Source organism: Sus scrofa, chromosome 2 (assembly GCF_054392235.1).
Source record: "Sus scrofa isolate SSC_HxYL_T2T_F1_AM1 chromosome 2, Sscrofa_HxYL_maternal_Yorkshire_Landrace_v2.0, whole genome shotgun sequence".
Lineage (NCBI taxonomy): Eukaryota > Metazoa > Chordata > Mammalia > Artiodactyla > Suidae > Sus > Sus scrofa.
In genome coordinates, this window is record NC_139384.1 from 59,667,487 (window position 1) to 59,673,705 (window position 6,219).

The window sequence follows — 6,219 nt, forward strand, 5'->3', positions numbered from 1 at the left end:
GAAGATATGCACTTAGGGCCCATCTCAGAATAGGCACAAAACTAGCTTCTGGGAGTGGCATTCTGGAAAGTGAAACTCTCCTCAGGGAACAAACCACAGCCCCAAGGCATCTTTGCTCAGGAAGCAACACGTGCCTTTGTCTCCCCTAGCTCTCTGTTCTCCATAGGGCAACGGAGGGTCTGGGCTGCCTCTTGCTCCCTGGGCACTGCTGGTTTGCTGGTGGTCTCCTGAGCTGGAAACCCACTCCAAACGTGTTCTCCTTCGTGGAGAAGCAGGATTTGCCATGAAAAGGCCTTCTTTGCACAGGCTTCAGGAATCCAAACTTAGCCAGAGTGGGTGATCAGCACCTAGGGCCCATCTCAAAAATAGCACAAAACTAGGCTCTGGGAGCTGCATTCTGGAAAGTGAAACTCTCCTCAGGGAACAAACCACAGCCCCAAGGCATCGTTGCTCAGGAAGCAACACCTGCCTTTTTCTCCCCTAGCTCTCTGTTCTCCATAGGGCAACGGAGGGTCTGGGCTGCCTCTTGCTCCCTGGGCACTGCTGGTTTGCTGGTGGTCTCCTGAGCTGGAAACCAACTCCAAACGTGTTCTCCTTCGTGGAGAAGCAGGATTTGCCATCAAAAGTCCTTGTTTGCACAGGCCTCAGCAATCCACACTTAGCTGGCTAGGGAGATCAACACCGAAGGCCAATTGCACAAACGGCTCAAAACTAGCTTCAGGGAGCGGCACTCTAGAAAGTGAAACACTCTTCCAGGAACAAACCATAGCCCTCATGCTTCTTTGCTGAGGAAAGCAACGTCTGCCTTTGTCTCACCAATCCCTCTGCTCTCCAAGGGCAAAGGATAATCGGGGCTGCCTATTGCTCGGTGGGCAGTGGTGTTTTGCTGGTGGTCTCCTTCGCTTCAAACCCAGTCCAAATGGGTTTGCCTCCATGGGCACCAAAGATTTGGCATGAAAATGCCTTGTGTCCACAGACCCACCTATGTAACCTTAGCCAGATATGGAGATCAACACCTAGGACCCATCTCACAGATGAAACAAAACCAGGTCCTGGTAACTGCATTCTGGAAAGCAAAACTCTCCTCATGGAACAAACCAGAGACCCAATGCGTCTTTGCTCAGGAAAGCAACGCTTGCCTTTTTCTCCCCTATCCCTCTCTTCTCAAATAGGGCAAAGAGGGTCTGGGCTGCCTCTTGTTCCCTGGGCACTGCTGCTTTGCTGGTGGTCTCCTGAGCTGGAATCCCACTCCAAACATGTTCTCCTTCGTGGAGAAGCAGGATTTGCCTTGATGTTTGCACAGGCCTCAGCAATCCAAACTTAACGAGACATGGACATGAGAACCTAGGGCCGATCTCAAAAACGGCCCAAAACGAGGCTCTGGGAGCGGCATTCTGGAAAGTGAGACTCTCCTCAGGGAACAAACCACAGCCCCAAGGCGTCGTTGCTCAGGAAGCAACACGTGCCTTTTTCTCCCCTAGCTCTCTGTTCTCCATAGGGCAACGGAGGGTCTGGACTGCCTCCTGCTCCCTGGGCACTGCTGGTTTGCTGGTGGTCTCCTGAGCTGGAAACCCACTCCAAACGTGTTCTCCTTCGTGGAGAAGCAGGATTTGCCATGAAAAGGCCTTCTTTGCACAGGCCTCAAAAATGAACCCTTAGCCAGACATGGACATCAACACCTAGGTCCCATCTCACAGACGACACAACCCAGGTCCTGGTAGCTGCATTCGGGAATGTGAATCTTTCCTAAGGGAGCAAACAACAGACCCAATGCGTCTTACTTCAGAATAGCAACGCTTGCCTTTTTCTCCCCTCTCCCTCTGTTCTCCATAGGGCAACGGAGGGTCTGGGCTGCCTCTTGCTCCCTGGGCACTGCTGGTTTGCTGGTGGTCTCCTGAGCTGGAAACCCACTCCAAACGTGTTCTCCTTCGTGGAGAAGCAGGATTTGCCATGAAAAGGCCTTCTTTGCACACTCTTCAGCAATCCACCATTAGCCGGAGAGGGAGATAAGCACAAATGTCCATCTCAAAAACGGCCCAAAACTAGGCTCTGGGAGCTGGCTTCTGGAAAGTGAATCTCTCCTCAAGGAACAAAGCACAGACCAAGTGTCTCTTTGTTCAGGAAAGCAACGCTTGCCTTTTTCCCCCTATCCATTTTTTCTAAATTCGGCAAAGAGGGTCTGGGCTGCCTCTTGCTCCCTAGGCACTGCTGGTTTGCTGGTGGTCTCCTGAGCTGGAAACCCACTCCAAACGTGTTCTCCCAGTGGAGAAGCAGGATTTGCCATGAAAAGGCCTTCTTTGCACAGGCTTCAGCAATCCACCCTTAGCCAGAGAGGGCGATCAGCACCTAGAGCCCGTCTCAAAAACGGCCCAAAATAGGCTCTGGGAGAATCATTCTGGAAAGTGAAACTCTCTTCCATGAACAAACCACAGCCCTCATGCTTCTTTGCTGAGGAAAGCAACACGTGCCTTTGTCTCACCAATCCCTCTGCTCGCCAAGGGCAAGGACGGTCTGGGCTGCCTCTTGCTCCCTGGGCACTGCTGGTTTGCTGGTGGTCTCCTGAGCTTCAAACCCACTCCAGATGGGTTTGCCTCCATGGGCACCCAAGATTTGGCATGAAAATGCCTTGTGTCCACAGGCCCCACATATGTACCCTTAGCCACACTCTGCAATCCACCCTTAGCCAGACATGGATATCAACACCTAGGACCCATCTCAGAGAAGACACCAAACCAAGTCCTGTTATCTGCATTCTGGAAAGCGAAACTCTCCTAAGGGAATAAACCACAGACCCAATGCATCTTTGTTCAGGAAAGCAACGCTTGCCTTTTTCTCCCCTATCCCTCTGTTCTCAATAGGGCAAAGAGGGTCAGGGCTGCCTCTTGCTCCCTGGGCTTTGCTGGTTTGCTGGTGGTCTCCTGAGCAGGATTTGGCATGAAAAGTCCTTCTTTGCACGGGCCTCAACAATCAACACTTAGCCAGACATGGAGATAAACATATAGGACCCATCTCACAGACGACACAAAATCAGGTCCTGATAGCTGCATTCCGGAAAGTGAAACTCTCCTCAGGGAACAAACAACAGACACAGTGCATGTTTGTTCAGGAAAGCAACACGTGCCTTTCTCTCCCCTATCCCTCTCTTCTCAAATAGGGCAAAGTGGTTCTGGGTTGGCTCTTGCTCCCTGAGCACTGCTGGTTAGCTGGTGGTCTCCTGAACTGGAAACCCACTGCAAACGTGTTTTCCTTCTTGGAGAGGCAGGATTTGGCATGACAAGGCCTTGTTTGCCCAGGCCTCAGCATTCCACCCTTAGCCAGAGAGGGAGATCAGCACCTAGGGCCCATCTCAAAAATGGCCCAAAACTGGCTTCTGGGAGTGGCATTCTGGAAAGTGAAACAAGCCTCAGGGAACAAACCTCAGCCCCAAGGCATCTTTGCTCAGGAAGCAACACGTGCCTTTTTCTCCCCTAGCTCTCTGTTCTCCATAGGGCAAAGGAGGATCTGGGCTGCCTCTTGCTCCCTGGGCACTGCTGGATTGCTGCTGGTCTCCTGAGCTGGAACCCCACTCCAAACGTGTTCTCCTTCGTGGTGAAGCAGGATTTGCCATGAAAAGGCCTTCTTTGCACACGCCCAAGCAATCCACCCTTACTCAGAGAGGAAGATATGCACTTAGGGCCCATCTCAGAATAGGCACAAAACTAGCTTCTGGGAGTGGCATTCTGGAAAGTGAAACTCTCCTCAGGGAACAAACCACAGCCCCAAGGCATCTTTGCTCAGGAAGCAACACGTGCCTTTGTCTCCCCTAGCTCTCTGTTCTCCATAGGGCAACGGAGGGTCTGGGCTGCCTCTTGCTCCCTGGGCACTGCTGGTTTGCTGGTGGTCTCCTGAGCTGGAAACCCACTCCAAACGTGTTCTCCTTCGTGGAGAAGCAGGATTTGCCATGAAAAGGCCTTCTTTGCACAGGCTTCAGGAATCCAAACTTAGCCAGAGTGGGTGATCAGCACCTAGGGCCCATCTCAAAAATAGCACAAAACTAGGCTCTGGGAGCTGCATTCTGGAAAGTGAAACTCTCCTCAGGGAACAAACCACAGCCCCAAGGCATCGTTGCTCAGGAAGCAACACCTGCCTTTTTCTCCCCTAGCTCTCTGTTCTCCATAGGGCAACGGAGGGTCTGGGCTGCCTCTTGCTCCCTGGGCACTGCTGGTTTGCTGGTGGTCTCCTGAGCTGGAAACCAACTCCAAACGTGTTCTCCTTCGTGGAGAAGCAGGATTTGCCATCAAAAGTCCTTGTTTGCACAGGCCTCAGCAATCCACACTTAGCTGGCTAGGGAGATCAACACCGAAGGCCAATTGCACAAACGGCTCAAAACTAGCTTCAGGGAGCGGCACTCTAGAAAGTGAAACACTCTTCCAGGAACAAACCATAGCCCTCATGCTTCTTTGCTGAGGAAAGCAACGTCTGCCTTTGTCTCACCAATCCCTCTGCTCTCCAAGGGCAAAGGATAATCGGGGCTGCCTATTGCTCGGTGGGCAGTGGTGTTTTGCTGGTGGTCTCCTTCGCTTCAAACCCAGTCCAAATGGGTTTGCCTCCATGGGCACCAAAGATTTGGCATGAAAATGCCTTGTGTCCACAGACCCACCTATGTAACCTTAGCCAGATATGGAGATCAACACCTAGGACCCATCTCACAGATGAAACAAAACCAGGTCCTGGTAACTGCATTCTGGAAAGCAAAACTCTCCTCATGGAACAAACCAGAGACCCAATGCGTCTTTGCTCAGGAAAGCAACGCTTGCCTTTTTCTCCCCTATCCCTCTCTTCTCAAATAGGGCAAAGAGGGTCTGGGCTGCCTCTTGCTCCCTGGGCACTGCTGCTTTGCTGGTGGTCTCCTGAGCTGGAATCCCACTCCAAACATGTTCTCCTTCGTGGAGAAGCAGGATTTGCCTTGATGTTTGCACAGGCCTCAGCAATCCAAACTTAACGAGACATGGACATGAGAACCTAGGGCCCATCTCAAAAACGGCCCAAAACGAGGCTCTGGGAGCGGCATTCTGGAAAGTGAGACTCTCCTCAGGGAACAAACCACAGCCCCAAGGCATCGTTGCTCAGGAAGCAACACCTGCCTTTTTCTCCCCTAGCTCTCTGTTCTCCATAGGGCAATGGAGGGTCTGGACTGCCTCCTGCTCCCTGGGCACTGCTGGTTTGCTGGTGGTCTCCTGAGCTGGAAACCCACTCCAAACGTGTTCTCCTTCGTGCAGAAGCAGGATTTGCCATGAAAAGGCCTTCTTTGCACAGGCCTCAGCAGTCCACCCTTAGCCAGACATGGAGATCAACACCTAGGGCCCATCTCAAAAATGGCACAAAACTAGCTTCTGGGAGTGGCATTCTGGAAAGTGCAACTCTCTTCCAGGAACAAGCCACAGCCCTCATGCTTCTTTGCTGAGGAAAGCAACACGTGCCTTTGTCTCACCAATCCCTCTGCTCTCCAAGGGTAAAGGACGGTCTGGGCTGCCTCTTGCTCCGTGGGCAGTTGTGGTTTGCTGGTGGTCTCCTTCGCTTCAAACCCAGTCCAAATGTGTTTGCCCCCATGGGCACCCAAGATTTGGCATGAAAATGCCATGTTTCCACAGGCCCCACCTATGTAACCTTAGACAGATAGGGAGACCAACACCCAGGACGCAACCACAAGCGACACAAAACCAGGTCCTGGTACCTGTAAGGTGAAACTCTCCTCAGGGAACAAACCACAGCCCCAAGGCATCTTTGCTCAGGAAAGCAACGCTTGCCTTTTTCTCCCCTATCCCACTCTTCTCAAGTAGGGCAAAGAGGGTCAGGGCTGTCTCTTGCTCCCTGGGCACTGCTGGATTGTTCCTGGTCTCCTGAGCTGGAAACCCACTCCAAACGTGTTCTCCCAGTGGAGAAGCAGGATTTGCCATGAAAAGGCCTTCTTTGCACAGGCTTCAGCAATCCACCCTTACCCGGAGAGTGTGATAAGCACCTAGGGCCCATCTCAAAAACGGCCCAAAACTAGCCTCTGGGAGCTGCCTTCTGGAAAGTGAAACTCTACTCAGCGACAAACCACAGCCCCAAGGCATCTTTGCTCAGGAAGCAACACTTCCCTTTTTCTTCCCTAGCTCTCTGTTTTCCATGGGGCAAAGGAGAGACTGGGCTGCCTCTTGCTCCCTGGGCACTGCTGGTTTGCTGGTGGTCTCCTGAGCT